General features: G+C 40.1%; 1 protein-coding gene and 1 long non-coding RNA gene across 4 annotated transcripts in view; one reads left to right on the forward strand and one right to left on the reverse strand.

The window, feature by feature from the left end:
• Nucleotides 1-24,797, reverse strand: part of naaladl2 (N-acetylated alpha-linked acidic dipeptidase like 2) — a 520,425-nt gene extending 495,628 nt beyond the window's left edge. Inside the window, exons 1-2 of the mRNA XM_020702830.3 lie at nt 24,617-24,797; nt 24,430-24,492 (exon numbers count right to left, since the gene is read on the reverse strand). The gene's annotated coding sequence lies outside the window, so the exon portion shown is untranslated. The remainder of the gene's footprint in view (nt 1-24,429; nt 24,493-24,616) is intronic.
• Nucleotides 22,532-24,966, forward strand: part of LOC110014973 (uncharacterized) — a 40,640-nt gene continuing 38,205 nt past the window's right edge. For 2 of the 3 annotated variants that reach the window (XR_013655624.1, XR_013655625.1), the window contains exon 1: nt 22,532-22,811. This is a non-coding gene — a long non-coding RNA (uncharacterized LOC110014973). The remainder of the gene's footprint in view (nt 22,812-24,966) is intronic. The other variant, XR_002290019.3, reaches the window with a different exon arrangement.

Consider the following 24,966-nt stretch of genomic DNA (forward strand, 5'->3'; position numbering starts at 1 on the left):
CGGCTTTCCCCAAAAGTCCAAAAACATGCTTCATAAGTCCGTCCATCCATTCATCTTCTAAACCCATTTTTGTCCGCGGACAAAAATGGCCGGAGGGGCCTAACACGGCCCCTCATGGGTGAAGGCAGGGTACATCTTGGACAGGTCGCTAGTCTGTCACAGGGCCACAATCACTAACCCATTCACACTTGTATTCATACATGGAGACAATCTAGAGTAACCAATGAAGCATGTTTTTGGTTGATGAGAGGAAGCTAGAGTTTCCGTAGAAAACCCACGCATGCACGGAGAGAGAATGCAAACTCCACACAGCAGAGTCCCCATTGATGATTCTGTAGAGCAAAAGCGCTACCCACTGTGCCACCGTGCAGTCCATGCTTCAGAGGTTAAAAGGTAAATATTAATTGTCTCTAGGTGTGCATGTGTCTGTGAGTTTGAGGCCTTGCGACAGAATAGTAACCTATTTAGAGGGTACTCTGCCTTTACCCAACAGTAACTGCATTGCTTTAGCAACCCAGTGCCCCTGAAAGGAATACAGCTGGTTCTAAAGATGGGTGTATAGACATTCTATGTAAAGAGAGTAAAAGCTTGATTTTATGTATAGATTGATTTTAGATGAATCTGTTTTAGCTCCATCAAAAGGCCAAGTCACACAGCCACCACATCCATTTTGCGCATTTTCCATGGTTTTTCATAATACATTTGTGATATACGTAATTCCTAACTGTTACTTGTGTGTATATATATATATATATATATATATATATATATATATATATATATATATATATATATATATATATATATATATATATATATACAGTCAGGACCATAAATATTTTGACAGAGACACATTCTTTCTAATTTCATATCTGTACATTACCACAGTGAATTTTAAATAAAACAACTCAGATGCCAATGCAGTGCAGACTTTCAGCTTTTATTCCATGTGTTGAACAAAAAGATTGCATAAAAATGTGAAAAACTAAAGCATTTCTTAAACACAATCCCCTTATTCCATGGGCCCGTAAGTAATTGGACAATTGACTTCTATGCTATTGGAAAGTGTGGGCAATTCCCTTGTTGTGTCATTATGAGTGAAGCAGATAAATGGCCTGGAGTTGATTAGAGGACTCGTGCCTGCATTTTGAAGATTTTGCTGTGAACAGACAACATGCGGTCAAAGGAGCTCTCCATGCAGGTGAAAGGAGCCATCACTAAGCCGAGAAAACAGAAAAAAAAAACATGCCAGAAAATGCTACAGTATTAGGAGTCGCAAAATCAACAGTGTGGTATATCCTGAGAAAGAAAGAAAGCACTGGTGAACTCAGCAACGCAAAAAGACCTGGACGTCCACGGAGACAACAGTGGTGGATGATCGCAGAATCATTTGAAGAGGAACCCGTTCACAACAGCCAACCAAGTGAACAACACTCTCCAGGAGGTAGGCGTATCAATATCCAAGTCCACCATAAAAAGAAGACTGCATGAAAGTAGATACAGAGGGTGCACTGCAAGATGCAAGCCACTCAAAAGCCTCAAGAATAGGAAGGTTAGATTGGACTTTGCTAAAAAGCATCTAAAAAAGCCAGCACAGTTCTGAAAAAAACATTCTTTGGAAAGATGAAACCAAAATCAACCTATACCAGAATGATGGCAAGAGAAAAGTATGGAGAAGCCCATGATCCAAAGCACATTACATCATCAGTAAAACACTGTGGAGGCAGTGTGATGGTCTGGGTGTGCATGGCTGCTAGTGGCACTGGGACACTAGTGTTTATTGATGACGTGACACAGGACAGAAGCAGCCCAATGACTTCAGAGGTGTTCAGAGACATACTGTCTGCGCAGATCCAGGTGAATGCAGCCAAAGCATCTAAGGAGTTTATTAAAGCAAAGAAGTGGAATATTCTTGAATGGCCAAGTCAATCACCTGATCTCAACCCAACTGAGGATGCATTTCACTTGTTGAAGACTAAACTTCAGACAGAAAGACTCACAAACAAACAGCAACTGAAAGCCGCTGCAGTAAAGGCCTGGCAGAGCATTCAGAAGGAGAAAACCCAGCATCTGGTGGTGTCCATGAGTTCAAGACTTCAGGCTGTCGTTGCAAGCAAAGGCTTTTCAACCAAATATTACTAATGACCATTTTGTTTTCAGTTATTTCATTTGTCCAATTACTTATGAGCCCATGAAAGGAAGGGATTGTGTTTAAAAAATGCTTAAGTTTTTCACATTTTTATGCAATCTTTTTGTTCAACCCATGGAATAAAAGCTGAAAGTCTGCACTTCAATGGCATCTGAGTTGTTTTATTTAAAATTCACCGCGGTAATGTACAGAAACAAAATTTGAAATAAAATGTGTCTCTGTCCAAATATTTATGGTCCTGACTGTCCCTGGAGCGCCACAATCTAGTGGCTGGAATAATATACAGGAACATGTGTGCAGAATATGGACGGGAAACCCCACGGTCAAAATGGAAAACACCTCCGAAGGTGGAAGAGAATGAGAGGGCAAAGATCCTGTGGGACTTCCAGATCCAGACTGAGAGGATGGTAATGGCGAACCAACCAAACATTGTAGTGGTGGATAAAGAACAGAGGAAAGCCGTTGTGGTGGATGTGGCAGTGCCAAGCGATGAACACATCAGGAAGAAGGAACATAGGAAACTGGAGAAATACCAGGGACTCAGAGAAGAACTGGAGAAAGCCTGGAAAGTGAAGGTGACAGTGGTGCCTGTGGTAATTGGAGCACTCAGGGCAGTGACCCCCAAGCTGGAGGAGTGGCTGCAACAGATTCCTGGAAACAAGGGGTGCAAAAAGTGGGTATGCAGCATATGAGTTGCACAGGGGCGCCGGCCAAAGGGGGCGCCAGACTGCGGTTGCGAAAATTATTTAGAATACGTATTTATTCAATTTCACAGCTGTTTGTGGACACATATTTACATGATATGATCAGTAACAGAAGCACACCGTAACTGATTGGTGCCCCCGCCGCAGTCGCTCCTCCCTCCCTCAGTTCTTGTACGGACAGGGCAATCGAACGTGCCTGAGTGCGCTCTCGCGGAGACGCGTCAGATTGTTTCTATTTGAATTGTGTGATCATCTGATGACAGCGCGCTTTAAAAGGAAAGGCAAAAGAAAAAACAATCTGGGGCTCAAAACAGAAAACGATAGAGGGACAAAGATGTGGTGTGAATGAAGAAGTTTCTCTAAATGGTTGAGAGACAGCAGATACGTTATGGCAGTGATAAAAACAGGCTTGGAAACATTCAGGTTAAAGCTACTAAAGTAAAATGGTCACAAGTTTCTCACAGCTGTCCTGAGCCGGATTTACAGCATCAATAATTATGAAGAGAAAAAACGAGCTTGTTTGTGCTGATTTTGTTTCGAATAATTTCTTTAACTAGATGTACCAAAACACTGAAACTTTTTGATGTGTGATATGTGTGATGGTGGGTTAGATGGTGTTTTTGTTTCTTTTTATGTTAAAAGTTTGGATTTGGGTTTTTTTTGTGAGTAATGTTTCACAACCATAAATACATCTATTTTATTTTGTTAAACCACTAAGTGATATCCAACACAAATATAATTTAAAATCAAAAAGTTTTTCTATTTTTACATATAGTTTAGTCTCTGTATTCTTTGAAAATCTTCCTAACACAAAGTTTGTATCAAACAGCTGTGAGGATGGAGAGAAAGACGAGAAAAGAGAGGACAGATGGAGGAAAGAAATGGGTTGGTGTTATGGTGGGCGTTCAGGGCAAAGCCAGTTCATACCAAGTTAGTCATTTTCAAATAGTATTGTTAATAAAAAAAAACGTGCATTAGCAAGATGTTTAATTTATTGAAAACATTAAATAATTCTTGCTTGGCCATTTGATTTAGTGGAGAAGAAAACAGGCAATAGGTGAAGGAAACAGACATGAGGTTGGTGATGCATCTAATAGAAAGGAGAGCAGAGATGACCTCAGGTAGGAATAATTAAACTATCACAAAAACCTAGATGCTCATTCTGGTTTAAAATTTTGCTGAGCACATGTTCACTTATTTTGGGGAAACAAGTGCAGACATCCATGACAAGTCAGTCCCAACAGAGAAAAATGAGGAGAGAAGTTTAGATGAAGATGATGATAGAGATAAAGAGAGATGACCAGCGGATGATGAAGAGGGAGAAGAACAGAGAGGTACAGAGGAGAGGGCTGGGGCAAGGCATTACTCAGAAGATTCTTCTGAATGGCCTTCACCATACAAATTTGGGGAATCGTTGAGGCAAAACACGGTTGAAAATAGCTCACAAAAATGTTCTGCTGGGTCATATCCATAATCAGATGAGAAGTCTGAGATGTACACATTTTGACAATAAAAGTGTCGTGTGGATGTTTAGCTAGCTTTAGGAGGGGTGGATGGGAAATATTTTTATGTGCTTCTATGTCTGTGTGTGTGTGTGTGTGTTACATGGCCGCATAAACCTAGGAAATTAGGTTAGTTGCGCCCCTGCCTAGAAAGACCTCAGACCTCTCAGTCCAGAAAAGTGCAGTACTAGGAACCAATAAGATACTGCGCAGGACCCTTCAAGCTCCCAGGTCTCTGGTAGAGGACCCGAGCTTGGGTGAGAAACCACCCGCGGAAGGGTGAGAGGGACATTTTATATATTATATGTCTATGTCTGTCTATGTCTATGTCTATGTCTATGTCTATGTCTATGTCTATGTCTATGTCTATGTCTATGTCTATGTCTATAGATAGATAGATAGATAGATAGATAGATAGATAGATAGATAGATAGATAGATAGATAGATAGATAGATAGATAGATAGATAGATAGATAGATAGATAGATAGATAGATAGATAGATAGATAGATAGATATACGTATATTTATATATATCTATATATATAAAGATAGATATATATTGATATATCTATCTATATCTATACATAGATATATGTATAGATATAGATATCTATAGATATCTATATATATATACAGTATATAGATATATACAATAAATGGGCTTCTTGATTTCCACTTAAGTCATTTGCCAACTGACTCCAGTGGCACTTTAATCCACATGTAGCAGTAAGAAGGATTTCCAATGCTCAATAAATTCAAGGCTTATCTCTAGACAGTGACTAGTAAATGGTAAGCAATGCTATCAATCATGGAGCTCCCTGCTGTGTGATTCATAGTAATGTGTTTCAATTTAACATTCCCCTGAGGGTAGAAGAGAAAGGAAAGAAGGGAGGAGAACATCAAGTCTCCAGGCATCAAATTCCCCCCAACAATCAATACATGCAGTTCAAACAGCCAATGCTTCAGCCAGCCCAGGGAAAATAAATGTATTAAGGTATGGAAAATGCATTAAAGAGAAAAGGAAATGTGCCATGGTGAAAAGGGAATAATCAAGAATAAGGTATCAAACAAAAGCTGCGGATCCAGAAAGATGTACTGCTGCTTCTAAGCAACACTTAAGGGGAGCGGCTACAGCATCACATGCATTTGCTTAGAGGAGTAAAATCAAGATGGATTGTAAACAAGAAGACAAACGGATTGATGAAGGGAAATCAATGGCATTGCATGGGTAAACAGCACTGAGCCGACTTGTAAAAACTAAAGGGGATCTTAAAATCACAATATTTGACTTTTATCTTTTTATAAGAGTGTGAACTAAAAAAGTTAAAGTTATAAAGAAATTTGAATATCTACACATTACATAACACATCACTATCTTCATTCACTTCTGACAAACCAGAGGTATGTCTGAATAAACCCCTTTTGTAATTCAGGCTAAACTTTATTCATTTTAATCATATTTGAAAACCGGACGGAAAAGGAAAGGAGGGAGGAAGAGAGAGGGATATTAAAGGGGGGGGGGGGGGGGGGGGGGGGTAGGGTAGGAGGGTGATTATAGAAAGGTGGGGGGGTAAACCATGATGCAGCATAAAGCAACAAGTTTCTGGATGGTTATACTCATTACAGTGAGGTTCAGATGTAATACAAGTTTATAAGGGCGGGGCCTGTCCACACACACACTCAAATGTTATAGACATACCTGTTGGCTCCAAAAAAATTTCACACGTCAACATGTACACAATACAAATATTCTTCACACACGCATACTTATGCCTTCAAACCAACTAGTGTGAAATATTTCCTTCAGTCACGCAAACTATTAGTGCAAAGGTGAGCTAACACCTGTGCTCAAGTCAGTGTTTATGTTCCTCTAAAGTGGATGATGGAATGTAAAAAGAAGGAGGGAGAGTGCCCAGTCATCCTCAAACCAAGACCCCCATCGCAGCAGCAGCGGCAGCTAGAACCCCCCAATGCCCGCATGGTAGCAAATAGAGAACAACCACCCCCCGGGCGATCACATCCGCCACCGAGGCCAGAGACAGCTGGACCGCCACGGGGGCCCCCAGAGCCAGAGAGCAGGGAAGCATGGGGGGACAGAGAGTGCAGCTCCAGCCCAACCAGGAGAGCAGCCCGCCGCGCCGGGAGGGCCCAACGCAGCCCCAGACGAGCATCTCTTCACCACCCAGGAGTTTGGGCATCCCCAAGCCCAACCCCAGGTAAGAGCCAGGCCCCCCAAGGGAGACCCGCCCCGCGCTCCAGGCAGCCACCCACCCGGCCCACGGTTGGTCCAGGAAGGGGCAAGGCCAGATCCCTCTCCCTGCGTGGAGAGAGGGCTCCCGGGCCGAGGAAGCCAGCACCCAGGGAACACGGCCGTTGCCAAGGGCTCAGTACCCCCCCATAGAAGACAGATAGTCAGAGGTCCCACCTTCCTTGCGAAATGCATGTGTGTGTTTATGAGGGCGTGTGTGTGCATGTGTATGTGTTTGTGTTGGAGTGTATATTTTGAGCGGTAAAGTGTGTGTGTACTAAGGGGGTGCAGTTAAAAATGGGCGGGTAGGGCACTGAGAGGACATCTCCTGATTACTCATAGTGATGTCCCATCACCCTCCCCACCAAGGGGCCCTAAATGTCTCCGGTGCAATTAAAATTGGTGGGTAGGGCGCTAAAAGGATATCTGCCGTCTGCTGGCAGTGATGTCCGAGCACCCCCCCTACCAAGGGCTCTACGTGTCTAAGGTGCAAATAAAACCGAGGGGGGGGGGGGGGTATTCCATACGGCAAACATGGGGCTGTTTGACCCCCAATGGTCAAATAGCCACCCCAGCACAGGGCCCACGTCCCCTCAGCCCAGGAGTCACATGTCAAGTTCTTGTGTTAAAGGGTTAAGTAATTAATGCATATTTTCCTTGTTGGCAAGTCAGTTATGTTTCGAGATTATCAATTGTTCTTGGTTTTACAATATCCAAACCAAATCTGTGCTTTTTCTTTTCTGTCATTTACAAATTGAGTAAAAAAACTAAAACAAAGCTGTTATTTTGTCTTTACGTTACTGGTCCGGCCCACTTGAGAACAGAAGGGCTGAATGTGGCCCCCCGAACCAAAATGAGTTTGACACCCCTGTTCTAGTCCTTTTACAGACAAACTGAGACAGGGAACAGTGATTATTTTGGTAAAAGGATGCTGAAGTTATAGCTACCTGGAATGTGGCCTAGAGAAAGTCAAAGGAGGTTTGTGGATTTAGTGACAGAGGACATCAAAAAGAGTGCAGTGAATAGAATTACATGGAGGTGGATGATTAGCCGAAAATAAAAGAAGAAAGAATAAGTTGTGTTATTTTGCTTAGGGACTGCTGAATTTTTTGTGATTTTTGCTCAGTTACTATGAAATTATTCAGCAGGTTTGACCCCTTGACGGCTGAACCATTTATTTCCAGCTATGAAAAAAAAACAGAATCATTGTTTTTCCCCTTTAAGTCAGGGGTCGGCAACCCAAAATGTTGAAAGAGCCGAATTGGACGAAAAGAACAAAAAACAAATATGTCTGGAGCCGCAAAATATTAAAAGCCTTATTTAAGTCTTATAATGAAGGCAACACATGCAATATGTATCTATATTAGCCTACTATCAAAATGACTAAGTTGCTACAAATACGTAATGAGCATTACGCTAAAATAAAAAAAAAAAAAAAGCCCTGCTGGTAGAAACGTGTATTGCAGGCTATGACGCAAATCTTCGTTGACAGAAATGTTGAAATTGTAGTGGTGGTCATGTGCATTTCAGGTCTGTTAGCAGCAGGGGATTGTGGGATGTGGGATGATGATCTAATTAGGGCTCAGCATGAGCGTTTCTGTTTGCCCACGTTTCTTTTCATGAGGCAGTTTTGTTGTTCCACCTTAGTTTATTCTTCCTGTTATGTTGGTTCTTTATGTTGCACCATGAGTGTGTGAGGGGGAGAGGTTGATGACCCCTGTGCAATGTTCAATGTGGTGTGTGTCTAAATCACACAGACTTATTATGCCGGTATGGAGTCTGCGCTGTCAGCTTCTCTTATTGCCTCTTCCTGTCAGACTATTCGAAGTTGTGCGGCGTATGGGACACGGGCAGTTCTCCAGCGCAGCCAGTTGATTGACAGTTCAACTTTTAGACAGCTTGGCTCCCGTAGTTCCCGCTGCAAGTGACGGCCCTGCTGGGCGTTACAATATTAATCTACACATTCTCACAGCATTGGAAAACATTAAGAATGTTTGTGTCTTGTTTGTCCTCCTACAGAAACCTTATTAAAACAAAAAATATATATTTCTCTCCCCCATCTTTTTATATTTTCTAACATTTTTGAAAATGCTCCGCATGCGGCTCCTGAGCCGCGGGTTGCCGACCCCCGCTTTAAGTGGATGCTAAATCAAGGTTGTTTTTCAGCAGATGTGGTTTGATGCATGTTTGAATCAATAGGCATTTAGGTGGTAATACAATGTCATCACTTTAGTTCTAAACATAGACACAACAGTAAATAACACAAAACAACAACAAAAGTTTACACAATCAACTGACAATAAAAAAGTTGCTGCAGATAATTTAGAAATTGAATCAAAGTAATCATTTTTGTTGTAAAAGGTAGTCAAATAAAAAAAAGCCAATTTATTATTTTAAAACATGGAAATGAGATTTGAAAATAGTTCAATACCAGAACAGAAATAAAATTGATCCATTTACATTTTACTTTGAGTTGTCCGTAATCCTTCTCAGGATGAGAGAAATGACTAATACTCTATAAACAAAAAGGCACTTTCTTTGTGGAAATGAACTTATCACATTTCCGTTTAGTCTGGGCTTTCATCACGTTGATCAAGTCAACACACAGAACTCATAAATATATTTTTCCAATCTCCATTAAGTGATTTGTGGTAAAGACGACTTTGAATGAACATTTTCAAGTTATTCTCCTCTCTCTTTCATGAGCCGACAATATGACTGATGGGAAACCCAATATTGTAACCAGGAAGACGTCTCATTTTTTGTAATCACACAGTCCAGTCCCACTTTCTGTTCCATCTTCAATTTGAATGGTCAGAAAAAGGTGTTGAGAGGCCACAGGAAGAGAGATGGAAAAAAGGATAAATAGATCGCCACTGTCATTCTAACAGCAGATTTCTCATTATAGCCAACTTAAATCATCCCAAGATGACAATTTATGGCTGATTAGTGCAACACATTTGGGCAGAACCTGGATTATGAAAAGGGATCTCATCACGAAAATGTAAGAGATGACAGATTAGTGCTATTTCCATCAGGACAAATATGACTCTGTAACAATGTTTTTTTAGAGCTGTCCTTTAAAGAAGATAATTATTACAAAGTCTGAATTCAAATTTTATGAAATGGCTTTATCGATCACTTTTGGATTGGTTGTGGCCTAGAAGTAATTGTATAAAATATATCATAGGTTATATGAAGTGTCAGAATCAATGAGGTTTATCAAATAGTTGTCAATTTTTGTCATTACAGGCCTCACAAAGTAGAAAACCAGCATCTATCTCTTCACCTTCTATTCCTACTTATTCTCGTGCAGAGTTGTGAGGGTTACTAAGACAAAAGCTGATGTCAGGTAACTGCTGGTGTAGGACTGAAAATGCAGAGGACTTGGCTTTGTGGCGGAAACTCAAACATTTAATAAAGAAACTTGAATAAGACAAAACCAATGAGAAAACAAAAAAAACTGACTGATGACCTGACAAAGGATAGACTGAATACCAGACAATTAATCCACTAAGGGCTATTAACTGAAATGAAAACAGCTGTGAATCACGATAAACCAAACACTGGTGTGACTGACTAAAAGGGACAAATCAAAACAGAACATGTCCAAAACCATAATATAACTGACAAAGACCAAACCAACAGTCCTCACACCTATAGCATCTTTGGGCAAAAGTGGGGCACACTCTGGACGGTCCGCCAATCCATCAAAGGGCAACACACTAAAGCATTAGTCACAAATGTCTTTACAGGGATACCAAATGTCTGTTGGCCAAAAATGGGAAAACCTGTGCAGGGCATACAGATGGCCTGCAGGAAATATCAAGGTTGAAGACCCCTCTGTGAGCTCATACAGCAAAAATGTTTATGCACATTTTTATTCGCCTGTCAGAATTTAGGAAATTAGACAATAGGAGCGTAGTTTGTGGAAGTAGAAAGATATAAATAGTGTCAGATTTGAATTCCATTAGAGGTTCCATATCAGCGCTCAATTCATCCAGAAGCTCCAAGATTGCTACACTGATTAGATGATATGCCTCAATAATTTGCCTCTGGCATTCTAAAATATTTTCACAGGCAGAAAAGATGGTATATCGTCTTTGCTTCCTTCTTCCTTACATTTTGTTCTAAAATTGTGCTAGTTTTGCACCTTCAAGACTTGTAGCATAAGGCATCCACACTTGTATTTTATATATTCCATAAATCACACTGGGTGTGCAATGATCATCCAATGCATCTATTCTTCCAAATAATTTAAGCATTTTACCAGAAACACTCATTTTCAAATCACATTAAAGCCAAAGACGGTAAATCAGTTACTGCCCCATCGGGATTTGATTTAGGGCACATGTGTCAAACTCAAGGCCAGCGGGCCAAATGTGGCCCGCCATGTCATTTTATGTGGCCCCCAAGAGCATAAAAGTTTTTAATTTCTTGAAATAAAAAATAAAAATTGGTGTGTATTTTTTCATATCTAGGGGGAATTGGACTTGAAATATTGGATTGGGCAACTATACATTACGACTTAACCCCTTGTGCTATCTTAGATGACTCCAACCTTACATTGATGTGTTCTCCCTACCATCACAAAGGTGGATAAAGGTGGAAAGATTTCATGTAATCCATTGACACCAGTGGGGTTCAAAAAATATTGAAGAAAAAAGGTTCAGAGCACTGTCTAGTGGGTCTAGATGACCCAACTCCCAATGTTAGAGTGCCTAGGTTAGCAAAAGGGTTAAACACTGTCCTTAAAACCTAAACCGAAATTTAAAAGGATTTATGCTAGAGGAACAAGCAAATATATGTTTTCTATGCAACTCTAACTGTCACTTTAACAAGTTATAATAAATAAATAATGAGTTATTTGACATTAAGTGGTTACATTTATTTTTCATTACATTTAGTTACATGTATAAGTTGTATCTGGCTTTTGAGGACAGCCGCTATGCTGATGTGGCCCTTGATGAAAATGAGTTTGACACCCCTGATTTAGGGCCTTCAGTTGGAAATTTCTCTTAGCAAAAGAAAAACTTATAGTCATGTGAGTTTTGGTGTTATTTTTGGATGGAATCTTGCTTTTGGCATGTTAGGCTTTATATTTAGTTTCAGGTGACCTGGCACAGTTACTTCCTTATTTATAATAGTAATTTCTTATAATTTTTCATATCATTTCCATTTTTTTTGTTAGTTTTGTATAAACCCATAACAGTTATAATGGTGTCTTGTGCCTCAGTTTGCACCAGGCCACACATAATTATCTATAAACCAGTTCTCTGCGTTTAGCCCTTTGTAACCTATTAGTTGTTAAATGATGTGGTACAGTAGATGCAGCTAGACACGACAATAAGGTCACTGACATATGTACACACCCAAATTTAAAACAAGAAATAGACCAATTAAAGAATTGTCAACCAAAACACACAGTGGAGCTTCATTCACCAGGTTGTCAAACCCACAAAAAGTCTGTGCAGATCTACAGCATATGATTTGCTGAAATGACCTCTAAAAGGAACAGCCACAAACAAAAATCAAACAAGCAGGCGAAGTGGGATTTTTAAAGAAGTCTGGTGGTTACCTTTTTTGCCTCATTTTTCAGTTAAAAACTGCTAGCTAATTCAATACTTTATGTGTTGCATCTGAAAAATAGTTCATTTGAAAAAGGTCATAAAAAGGAGGTCAAAGCTCTCTTTGTAAAAAAGGGCATTTGTTTTTTTTTTCCTTCTGATTGGCCTGTTCTGTTGTTGTGCACTGTGACTTTCTCTCATCAAATTTTTGCATCGTTAAATCTAAAAAAATTATTTTAAAATGTTTTTGCCTTTTTAATTTATTTATTATTACAGTGCTAATTCATGAAAGGGATCCAAAAGCAATACATGTTATAAAATAAGATCAAAGTGTAGAAAATAGAATAAATTAAAGTAAAAAATAGTATTCTTTCTGAGGGAGATAAAAGAGTGACAAGAGTTTCTGAAGTTTGCAGAACAACAAAGCACAGTGGCATAAAGCTGCATTATGAATGACCCCCCCCCCCCCCAAACAAAAAGATAAAAATTTAAAACATAGTTGTTGATGTAGCAGCTGCTGCTAGCAATACCAGTGAGGAAGAAACCTTGGATTCCATTTTTAAATTATCTTCTCCATATTATATGGAAGGTCTAGCTGAGTATCATAAAACCAGAGTAAAGAGTATGGTTTGCTCCAATTGTTTTTGCAAAAACAAAAAGCAAAAATACTGTAAAAGTTGCACGTGGGTAATCGGTACTTAAACATTCCGGTCCTTAACCAAAGCTATCTTAAATATTTACCCTGTCCAGACTTTACCCTTTATAAAAATGCCAAACAAGACAAAATATATTTTAATAAAACTGCAACGGAACATTTAGAAATGCATTTGATTTTTAAAAACAACATTTTTTTGGAGCTTGTTTAGATTTGGGGAATTATATTCCTCAATTGCAAAAACAATGAGTATATAAATAAGAAAAAATACAAATGTAAAATATGGCATCGTTAGAAAAACAGACAATTAAGCTACTGTTTTCAATACATGAAATCATGGTAACAGCTGCAAGGGTAGGTGGCTGTTGTTTATACAATTAAAAATAACTCCCCAATCAAAAAAGGGAGGCGGGAAAAAAACAAAACGGAAGCGATTTCCTCACAAAACAACTACTTAATTAAGGCGTGTTTATTTTTACACTTATCTCAACACTAGAGGCTTGGGTGCTGCGATGCAATATGTTCAGCCAGCAAGGGCATCAAATTAAGTGGCAAAAATGGCAAGGACGCTTTTTAAAATGAGATTGTAGTTGGAAATGTCAGGAAGCTTTTTTTTATTTTGGAGCGCTCTTTTTTTAAACCATTTTTTTAATGTACAAAGATAAACCCAGTCATAATTGGATGGGACAATTTTACAATGCTTCAAAAGGCCACAACCTGTTAAGTAATGGTACTTAAAAAACACAAGTAAAGCTGTGAATTTATTAAAGACATTAACGTATTGCTTAAAATTTTATCAAACCTTAAACAGTTCAAATTAGGTTCCTCTTATTCCTGTGTCAAAATAAGGTATGACTTGCAAATGATGACATCTCATCAACAATTCAAAACACCACCCACTGAGATCATAATTGGTAGCAATAATATTCTGAATGTTAATTTAAAAAGACTTAATTGATGTTTTTGTAAACACAGCTGAGGGAAAAAGAAAAGTGAAGAAGATATAAATATATAAATATTAGATTTCAGGGAACAGTGATTACCCAGCTTTTGAACAACCTTCTGGAGCGCACCCCTATACTGTCACAGATTATGGTTTGCACGTCTGTTTGTTTATCAAAATTCATCATTTCTAAGGTAACTTTTTCTTCTGAAAGACTTAAGTTCTGTAGTTACTTTAAGAAAAGACTCCCCAAGGCGTTTTGATTCTATAGAGACGACAACTCTGCAGCGGGGCCAAACAGTGATGTGCATGGGGGAACAGTTTGACACTCCCATCTGACTCAAGCCTAATGGGGCGGCAGGGTCGTGCTGTTTAATGGCAGTTAGCTAGCTGAGTGACAGCACTGCACCCAGCCAGAGGCTCAACTGTCACGGATCGCAGGTGTGCTGCTGAGTTATGTGTCACTGCAGGATGAGATAAGGTCGACACGAGACCAGGTGAAAGAGGGGAGGCGGCTGATACAAATGCGGTAAAAAGACGGAAAAAATGACAAGCAAAAACAACCAGTGTTTTTTGGGCTTCTGACAAATCCAATCACACAAATACGCCTTCACCATGAGAAGCTGCAAGCAATTTGTTGGGATGTAAAAGCAAACAGGTAAAAAATCACAAAAGCAGCTCATGGCAACACAAATATCTGAATAGTTCCTGACTGCAGCAGGCAAAAGAGAAAAGACTGTCCAAGCCTTCACACTCATCACCTGTATGGTCAATGTGCACCGATGATGTGAAAAATGTCATTAGCAATTATCATGCAAAGTTAACCTTTTGTCTGGAAGATTAATGTATTGATATGTTGAAAAAAAAATGTAACTTACAATTTCCAGCAATTCTGTTCACAGAATGTATCCCTGTGAACAATGGAAACCCTACTTTTCCAGACTTTTATTGTCTTTAACAACAGGCCCATGTTTTTCATTGTCCTCCTAAAGAGCAAACACTGGGACTGCCACAGTTACTATGCTGCTCCTTGTCTCCAGATCACTTGTAGCAGAGATTGTCAAGCTTAAAGATTAGACCGATCTTCAGCAGGCAAAATATTTTTATAGTTTAATGTCCAGTGTTTGAGTCTTGACTGGAACTGTCACGGACATGTACTTTGCGGGCATGGTCCTGGCTGACGCTGGTTCATGTGAGATCTAAATATTACATTGCATTATCGAGTTGATTCAACCCTTCATTCTTTTGACTACTGTGACTCTTCAATCGTTGATGCAATTAACGCAATTCCAGCTAATCAACCCTCGCACTGCAACCTAGCTTCACACACCTGGACACTTAAGACTCATAAATTAGAATACTGTTGACAGCCTTCAGCTAAGCTTTCAACACCGCCATCGCAGTTCAATCCAAACTGGTCCAGCTGTGGTTAAATCCATTCCTGTGAAATTGGCTGTTGGCCCCTCTGATTGGGAGAACACAGGGATGTCATTAGACTGCACTCCAACTCACAGGTCTATCCTCTTTGTCAAATTTGCAGATCTTACAGATGACAACTGTCTCTAACAGAGAGGATTTTGACCCCGGTAGTGAGATAGATACATTGGACGTGGTAAGTGTATTGTAAGGAGTGAAATGAGACTACTTGCTACTTAGTGCAGGGAAAAAGAGATTGTTGACTTCAGGAAAAGGCACACATTGCTTCATTAACCATTAATGGTGAGCAGCCCAAAATCTGTAAGCGTGCATTAAACAGAAGACATCTCCTGGCTCATCAACATTCTCTGAAAACTCAAGAGAATCATTGCATCATCCCTCATAATATTAACCCTCTACAGGGGCTCCATCAAAAGTCTTCCATCCAACAACATCACCCTGTTGGTACACCGTCAATACTTTTCTACAGCATCTGCAGAAGCTTCAACGCATTGTAGGGGTAGCGGGGAAGATCATCTACATATCTCTCCCCTCCCTTTATAACAGGGGTCGGGAACCTTTTTGGCCAAGAGAGCCATAAATGCCACATATTTTGAAATGTAATTTCGAAAGAGCCATACAATAATTTAGTGTCCCTTCCCCACACTGAGGCACGGAGACTTAACCTCTTTTAAAGTTCTTTATTCCGATTACTGCAGACCGCAACAAACGCCGTTCAATTAATTCAGCAACTCCTGACTCTCTCCCGCCGACACGAGAGCGCTTCTCCCAACTTTATATTCCCCTGCTCCCGCTGCAGCCCTCCCATTTCCCTTATTCGGCCCATAGCTGAACCCCATTGGTCCAAACTACCTAACAACAGGCTGAGCGACAGAACTGAGAGCCAATCAGATCTCTGCTTGACGCGTTCAATGAACTCCAGAACTTTTAACGCGGCCCAACAGCCATCCAACTCAGTCCGCGACAATTTGTTTAAAACTAAATATATAAATGAATGTGTGCATTTGATTTAATTTCAACATTTTTAAAGTACAATAAGTCTGTGGATTCTTTTTAATAACATCGTTATGCTGTTGCTAATAAATGATGAGTATTTCTCGTGGTAGTTTTGCTGATGGTCTAGTCTGGTTGATCCGTGGTGAGTTTCTGCTTCATGCAGGCGTTGAGACTTTAAACGTCATCGTAGGTCTGAATGTTCTGTAGATGTGACAAAGACTGCTCACATGCAGACGGGGAGCCAAACACACACTCACACGCCGCAGTGGGTGACAGGCAGCGGGTTTTACGTTTTTACAATCCCTGCGCGATTCACCTGCTGTCCCCACAACACCTCACCCCCACCCTCTGCTTTCTCCCTCACACATCCCGTCCCCGCATCTGCGCGCTCTTTCTCAGAGACGGGAGCGCGTAGTTTTATGCACGTCAATTCACAGGTTTCCAGCTGGTACAAACTCTGTGAAATAATAGATAATAGTAACTGATAGCGCTGGCGCAGATTTCTCTCTCTAAGCACCGCTACTACTGCGCGCCTCTGGCATCGCATCGCGCCCGAGAAGGACTGGACTAATGATAAAAAAAAAAGTATAATTAAAGATTTGTCTGCGAGCCACATGTGACCATCAAAAGAGCCATATATGGCTCGCGAGCCATAGGTTCCCGACCCCTGCTTTATAACATTTATTCCACTTGTGTCACCAGAACCCACAGCATTGTAGGTAATCCCACTCTCCCCTCACACAGCCTCTTCAGTCTGCTATCAAGGGTAAAAGGATTGGGAAGTCTTCAGGTCAGATCCAGCAGACTCTAAGACAGTTTTATCCATCAATCTTTCGGGAAAGATGAACTACCTTTCCACACTGTAGAAAAAGCAGCTTTGTGCAGATGTCGAACACTTTACAATAGAAAGGTTTTGCAGAACAACGCAAAGCTGCTTTTTTGAGCTGTCATAAACTCATGTACTCACGTTAATGACATAAATGATAGAAAAGTTACGAAAAGTCAAAGAGCGTGTGTTATTTCCGATTGTCAGTGACAGCTCTGGTATTAAAGGGTTAACCTGCTTTTAATGCTTGTGCTTTTCTTGTAAGTTTTCATCTGGAGGACATATTACAAATTTCATCATAGAGCAGGGAAAATCTCCAATTCTGACTTAGACTTGGGGGCTATGCTGTGTCATAGTAACTTCTCTCTATCCAGGAAAGTCCTTTAAAAATCGTTTGGCATTTACAATGCCAACTTGGACAGTACAGAGCACAATATTAAGCTTTATAAAGTGTGAATACAGTGAAGATCACCTTGCCCTTGATCCTGTAGAGTTTGAGCTGGGAATACACTTGGGACATAGAAGGACATCATGGAGTATTCACAAATATTGGAAAAGCCTAAAAGCAATATAATTCATGCTTCATGTCAAAGTCCCCAAAAGTCTCTAAAAACACAAAAAAGTTTCCCAATCTGCTGCAAGTTTCTGTATTGAACAAGAGTTCAATTGACGCAGAGTGATGCATTTTTGCATCAAACTGCTTCTACTCCAAATGCAGGCAAACTACTGTCCATATTGGTCCACTATACCTAGGAAACTTTTGCAAGCCTTGGTTTCTCAAAGGAAAGGTCAGAGACAAAACACCATCTGGTTCATGTTTACTGAAATTGCCCCACAACACAACTAACCAGTTAATTATCACCAATAATGATAAATGTCTCACAGCAAAAAGTTTTTTTTCTTTCCATCTTTTTTTGTTGTTGGTGTTTTTGCATTCTCATCACTACAAAAGCAATCAAATTGAATTAATTGAGGGATGGTGTCCAGCAGGTTTTTCCAATATCTCTGTCTTACCTGCTCCTCATTACTTGGATCAGATATGCTTTGACAGTAGGAAGCAGCAAGGATGAGTTAGCTAGAAAACAAGCAGGACACTAGTCCTTGGGAACTGCAGCTAGCACCGGTGTAATAGAGATATGACCCATTCTTAACTGACTTGAAATTAAGATTGTTATTTGCATGCTAGACAAATGCTAGGCTGTATTAAACATACAGAAAGCAAAAAATAAAGACACGTTTTGAAATTTAAATGATTCAAACAATTATGTTATATATTTGCATTAGTTGAGACCTGTACTTATTTTAGTGTTTAACCTTATGTGTATTCTCTCTGCAAAATAGACTTGAACAAACCTTAAACTCAGGGAACAGACTATGATTGCTTGTGTGTGCAGCCTAAGTGGTGCACTGGAGCAGATAATGGAAGATTGTGATTGGAGAAATTTGAGAAAAGTCACCTTGAGTGAATAGGACTCATCATTCAAATGCCAAACACACACATACGTGGACCTGAGGCTGAGTGCAACTGACCAAGGTCAACGCCAAAGTCCCAGAGAAAATACTGTACTGACATTCACTTGCGAGGTCTTCTCTCAAATCTGCCCTCAGTCTTCATCAATAGAAGAATTCTGGCAGTGTAGTGATGTCTAGAACCTTTGTAGTTCTCAACTAGTACTCTTTTGTTTGGTTCTAAATGTGGTCCTCCAGTTTAATAGAGCACACAAGACAATGCTACAGTATCATTAATTAAAAAAAAAAAATAAAGATACAAAAATTCATACAATGCCTTTATAAAAAAGATCCTCTGGCACAGCTAAGAAGTACAGCATAGCGCAAGTCTGCTGTACGCTCAGACTTATGACAAAGCCACTGCCATGGGGGGACCAAAGTCTCGCTTTCTACGCTCTAATTCTAAATCCTCCACATGCAAACAAATAGATCCCTATTCATCTTCTTTGTCTGAGCTATCACCTTGCTCTAAAATGTGTGGCTGGATCCTTTTGTTTTTGTTTTTCGGCTGTGCTAATGTTAGCTTGGGCTTGAGAGGCGCTTGTCTCTATAGTAGAAGACAGTGTAAACTAAGGCATGCTGGGAAATTAGCTAGGCTAACTTCAGCGCCGACAGTCCTGCTCACAACCCAAAAGCTACTATCTAATAAGCGAAAGTATGTCTTAAAAATGACACAGGCTTTTTGATTTTAGCTAAAAACTGCATTATCACAATGCAGACCAGTGGAAATGATTTTACAATAGAAAAAAAAGATAGTTATAGTGGCATTTTATTGTGTCAGTGCAGGGGTTGGCAACCTGTACATCTCAAAGATCCATTTGGATTAGTTTCCCACTGGGATGAAAGCATAGGGAGCCGCAACACTAGGGGTGTTAGAAAAAATTGTTTCGCCGATATTTCGCAATAGTTAATTTGGCAATGTATTGATTCAAAATGCTGTCAGAATATTTATTTAATTATTCAATTTAAGTATTTATGAGCGTGATATTTCCTTTGCTCTTTTGTCCATTTTCCACAACCTTGAATAGACTTTTCTGTCTGTCACACACCCAGAGTTAAGAAGAGTGACATGAAATTCACTTTGATGCACACTCCTTTCTATTTTTTTTCTTTAAATCCAGTAAATCCCAAAAAATTGTATTAATATTATGGATGACAACTATTTTTTTTATTAGGAAGCAGCTGTTAGTTTGTTGCGGGTCTGGAATCATAAGCGGTGAGTCTAAGCCCCGCCCCCGCCTCTCTACATGTTCGTTGTTTTCCCCCCGCGTGCAACCCTCCCTCCAGTGTGTTCTACACAGACAGCGCAACATAAAGTCATTGTAGCAGCAAGCTGACAGGATAGTAGGGGCGACCTAATTCAAATTTAATTAATTTTACACGGAAATGGGTGGTTTAAGTCTGGGGGGGGGGGCTTTTTTGGGGGCGCTCAATTGTCCCCTACGAGATCCCCACTGACTGTCTTTCCAGAAAAACTTTCCATCCATCCCACAACGGACTCTAGTCGGCGTTCACAGCTGCAGACACGCCCCCTCCGCGCCTTCACGCTGCTCTCTTCCTCCTGCCTGTTCGCACTAGCTGAGGCACCACGACAATCTTAGAACATGATAATTATTTTACAAAAAAACAGAGATCCACAGCACAGGTATGAAAGAGCCGCATGCGGCTCCGAAGCTGCCGGTGGCGACCCCTGTGTTAGTGTATCAATGGTGTCATTATTAAAAATAATTATTATTTCTCTGAAGAATCACAGGGTTGCTGGAGCCTACCCAGAGACTGTCAGGGGAGGCAGAGCCTGGACAGTTTCCCAGTCCAACACTGGGCCTCACAGAGACGGCCAACCACACACACAGGCATATTCACACCTAAGGGACAATTTAGAATCAGCAATGAACCTGTGAAAACATGTTTTTAGAATGTGGGAGGAAGTGCCTGGAGAAAACCCACACATGCACATTGGGAACATGCAAAACCCACTCAGAAAAGACTTGGGTGGTATTTGAATCAGGGCCTTCTGGCTGTGAGACAAGAGTGCTAACTATACAATTGCGCAACCCATGAAAAACTCACACATTTAAACATTATCAAGCATAAACAATAAACTAAAAGTTTGTTTATGACTTAGAATGTTTTGACCAAGGTAGAAAAGGTGTAAACGGAATGCAAGTGTGGCAATGGCTATCTTGGATTGCTTGTTCATTGACATACAATATGGATTCTTGGTTGTGATCCCAAACAAAGAATTTTGCCAAGTCGGGAGGGTTTTATCTTTATTTTAAAACACAAGGTGCCCTCATTCTTGGAGGTTTGAATGAAATTTGCTTCATGGTTTAACTTTTTACTCAACACAGAACAGAGACTACTAAACACTAAATGGTAAATGGCGTTTACCAATTTTTTACCTTCCTTGAAGGCCCAATGCATCAACACATTTCAATTCACCCATGCATAGACACATTCTCACATGGATGGCGGTTTCGCTACCTAACACTGGCGCCAACCTATAACCACTAGTATCAATGTGGGATTCAATGTCTTCCCCAAGGACACTTCAACATATGGGCGGGAATTGAACCTACGATATTCTAATCAGAGGTCGACCGACCTACCACTGCACCATGGCCACCCCAAAGTCTGAGTCGTGCGTGACCAGTGGTGCAGAATGGCACGCTTTTTATCAGCCAGCTGGCAGCACTTGATATGGACATTTCTATGTCTTCCAATACGAGCTGCTGCCGGCCTTTGATCCAGCTACCCCAATTTCATAATGAAATCGTCCCCGCCTGATTGACTGATGCCTGACGGCCGCCTGCCGCTATCTGCATTCATGAACACGCAAAGAATTTTCAAAAAAATTGGGCGGCAGCATAGCATCTTCAAGATTTTGCTGATGCCTCCTCATCGCACGATGGCAGTTGTCTTTTTGACCGTAGCATAACCTCTACTTGCTAGTTGCATTTTTTTCTTTTTTTCAGTCATTGTGAGGCCTGCTAAATGGAATATTCCATAATATTTCATAGCAAGGTCAATCTGGTATGCAGTCAGTGTCTGCTGGATACTTGGACCGCTCTACCTCCTCACCACAGCAATCCCTACCCCCATTAACAATAACCTGTTTACAAAACAAGGATAAAAAATAAAGTAAGTAAACTGTGATTGGCACAACCATTTTTTGATAATTTGTGTGTAAGTACTTTCTCCAGGGTGTGAGGAGGATGTGTGAATAAAAACTGTGGTGGGGACATGAAGCGGCTTGAGTGAACACAGTGTACCGGAGTTGCAATACCGCGGGCCAAAACAAATGATAGTTTTTGAGGAAGCACCTCGATTGCAATGATTGCAGGAAGAAAATCAGCATACTGTCAACTAATAACCTAAAGTTACCAGTTTGTGGTTGGCTATGCGGAAGCATGCAGGAGTGAGATTTTCCTCTGATGACTGAAAGCATGTTAATAAGTTCCATGCTCATCACAGCTGGATTACAAACTTCTAAATTGGTTATTCATTTAGGCTAGTTTACTTCTGTTCACATTTTATTTATGTATATATTATTTTTGAGATATCCTTTTACTCTGCATATTTGTTGTCCAAACTACAGACATTTTCCGTATGTATTTTTGTGAGGTTAGCAAAAATTTGACAACACAAAAATTTTGAACCTCTTCTATATCTATCAAAATTTGCTTTTGTTGCCAACTTATACGTCCTTTATGTTTGCTTTTGATCAAGTTGATAAAGGTACAAACATGAAACAAAAGTAACTTTCAAAGATTAAATGTATCATTTTTAAAATGGGGTTAAAATGTGTATGTATTCTGTGCTGAGAAGCAGCTAATGCTTGTTCAGCAGCAGGTTGTGTTTATCTTTATGGCATTATAACGGTGGGCAGCAGATCGCACCACAGGTGTCCCAGTTATACACACACCCATTTCCAAATACACACATGTTAAGTCCAGAAAACCTGCCGGCTGCAGTTCACTGATTCCTTGGTGAGCGACGTGCATCATTACCAGCTTTTAAATGCAGTGGTGTCCTGCCTTCCGGACTTTTTAAGAGGCTGTCTGTCTCCCCCCTCCTTAAAGCACCTCACCCACCACTCACACTCTTTAAAGTGCTACTAAAGAGGCTTAACGGCCCATTCCAAAAGGCCTGCATGGGGCATTTGTGCTTGATTTGAAGAAGAAAAAAACACTTGCTGTGAAAACATGGTCCTTCAGTGAGAGCCCTTATGGAGTGTGCAGAGTTTCTTCGATGTGGTGGTAAAGAGAAAAAGGTGAGTAAAAAGTACATTTATGATAGTTTACTTGTTTTTGCTCGTCTCAAAAAGAGCTTTAAGAGCTTAGCCTTCTTGCAGTTTCCGTCAATCTACGACAGTTACAAGAGGACCTTAGATAATCCACATGGAAAGACCTTTTCTGGAGTTTCTTTAAGGCTTAACACATTTTTATTGCAAAATTGAAGCAAAACCTCTAAATTCCATTGTCTAATTTCAACTCATGTGATCCTATTGTACAACATAGAACAGTTTACACTTGAGTAATATAGATTTCCTTTTTTTTTATTCAGTAAGATCACTTTGCTTAATTTGCAGATCAGTTCATTACAAGTTATTTTTACATGTTAAATTATCCCATCAATATTTAACTTATTGCAAGTAACATTCCATACAGTTTAAATATGTTTCTTAAAAAAAAAAAATTATTTTGGTTAAAATGTAACCTGATAAGGGATTGTGTCATCAGAAAAGAAAAAAATTAGCAAAATACTTTTCATGAAATGTTGATATTATTTGTTTTGAAGTAGTGCATATCGATCATCACACCTAAAGATGTTGATCAGTTTTGCATTAGCTGCTGAGGATTTGACAAAGGGACTTCAAGAGTTTGAAAGATCAACAGTATTGTTGTCTTCACATTTGCGTCCTGTCGATTTTATAACTGAAAGATGATGCTAAAACTGTTGTAGACAGTAAGATCTGACATTGCAGACAAACAAAGCATTGTCTCGTGGCGGCACGTGTGTAACGTCTAGCTAGCGTGTTCATTAGAACTGCTCTGTTACATACCCGTTCTTTAAAAGGTAAAAGGCACATCAACGGAAGGTAAAAACTGATAAATGAGGTGAATATGATGTAGTATGGCTAGTATGGCTTCACAATGTCACAACTGCGTAGCAAACTACCCAACACTGAGTACAAACTTCAAAGCAAATTCAACACAATCGTAAACATCTAAATTCATACTGGACATAGCATTTTTATTCATTTTATGTTTAAATATGAAGTCAGCGACGCAGATTTGTTTAAATGGGATTTTTGTGTTTCTCGATGTATAAAGCAAAACATTTTTCCCCGTGTCGGCATCAAAATGTTACGAGAAAAATGCTTTGTGATGCATAAAAACTGAAAACGTTTATCATAACTATGCTAGAATGAACGAAAAATGTGTTATTACTGTTTATTCTCTCCTACCGTAAAAAACACAACTGTCAATCAACCTACATTAACATAGTGTATTGTATTTTTTTTTGGTAAACATGCATTAATAACAACAAAACATGCGCTAAATTTACGATTAGAAATGTTATCAGAAACTAAACGTAGCATAAAAGGTGTCGTATGTCTTTAATTCCTCTTTCCTTTTGTGGTGGCGGCAGCATTAGCAGGGGCATCTAAGGCGAACCACAAAGCCAAGGGTTAAATACGATATCACGCTGACTCTCTGAACGACACGCCACGCCATTTTAGCGGCTCTATTTTCCCATCGTATCAAGCCAGCCACAACTTCCTGCTCACTCGAGTGCCATTCAAGTACAAGGATAAAAGAATCAATGCAAAAGAAAAAAAAAAAATCAGTGTTTCATTAAAGGAAGGTCATTGTCTGCAAGCTTACCCTGAGAGAGAAGCAGAGGGCCTAAACCTGCCAGAACTTATCCACACCGACCGGGAGCTAGACCTGTAAAAGACCAGAACAACAAAGACAGTTTGTGACAAAGCTGAGGCGCTGCAGTCCGAGAGGAGTGAAATCAGATGTGACATTTTTCATTTATTTGTAAATGCTTCCATGGCGGCACACTCACTCGAAACGACAGTTGGGCTTTTACCAAGTTAAGGGGAGCTGATGGTGGAATAGAGGAATCCTGACAGAGGTTGTAATGAGATGCCGCATTAGGGCCGTTCTCTCATCCACTCTCCCCTCTCTCGCCCAAGAGCACGCCCTTCACTTCCAATCTTCCGCCCCAACCATTTGAAAATGGTTAACCCACTGAAAAACTACACTAACCCTCTTTGGTGCTCTGATAAAACATTCTTTGTGGGTTTATTTTGCAAGAGATCCCTTTGATGCTACAAATGCCTCCGTACAAAAGATTTCTGGAGAATCCCCAGCCTTGAGCTGGTTGGGAATTGCTTCACAATGTCGAGCACCTGC

Source organism: Oryzias latipes, chromosome 4 (assembly GCF_053564925.1).
Source record: "Oryzias latipes strain Hd-rR chromosome 4, Olatipes_Hd-rR_3.1".
Classification (NCBI taxonomy): Eukaryota; Metazoa; Chordata; class Actinopteri; order Beloniformes; family Adrianichthyidae; genus Oryzias; species Oryzias latipes.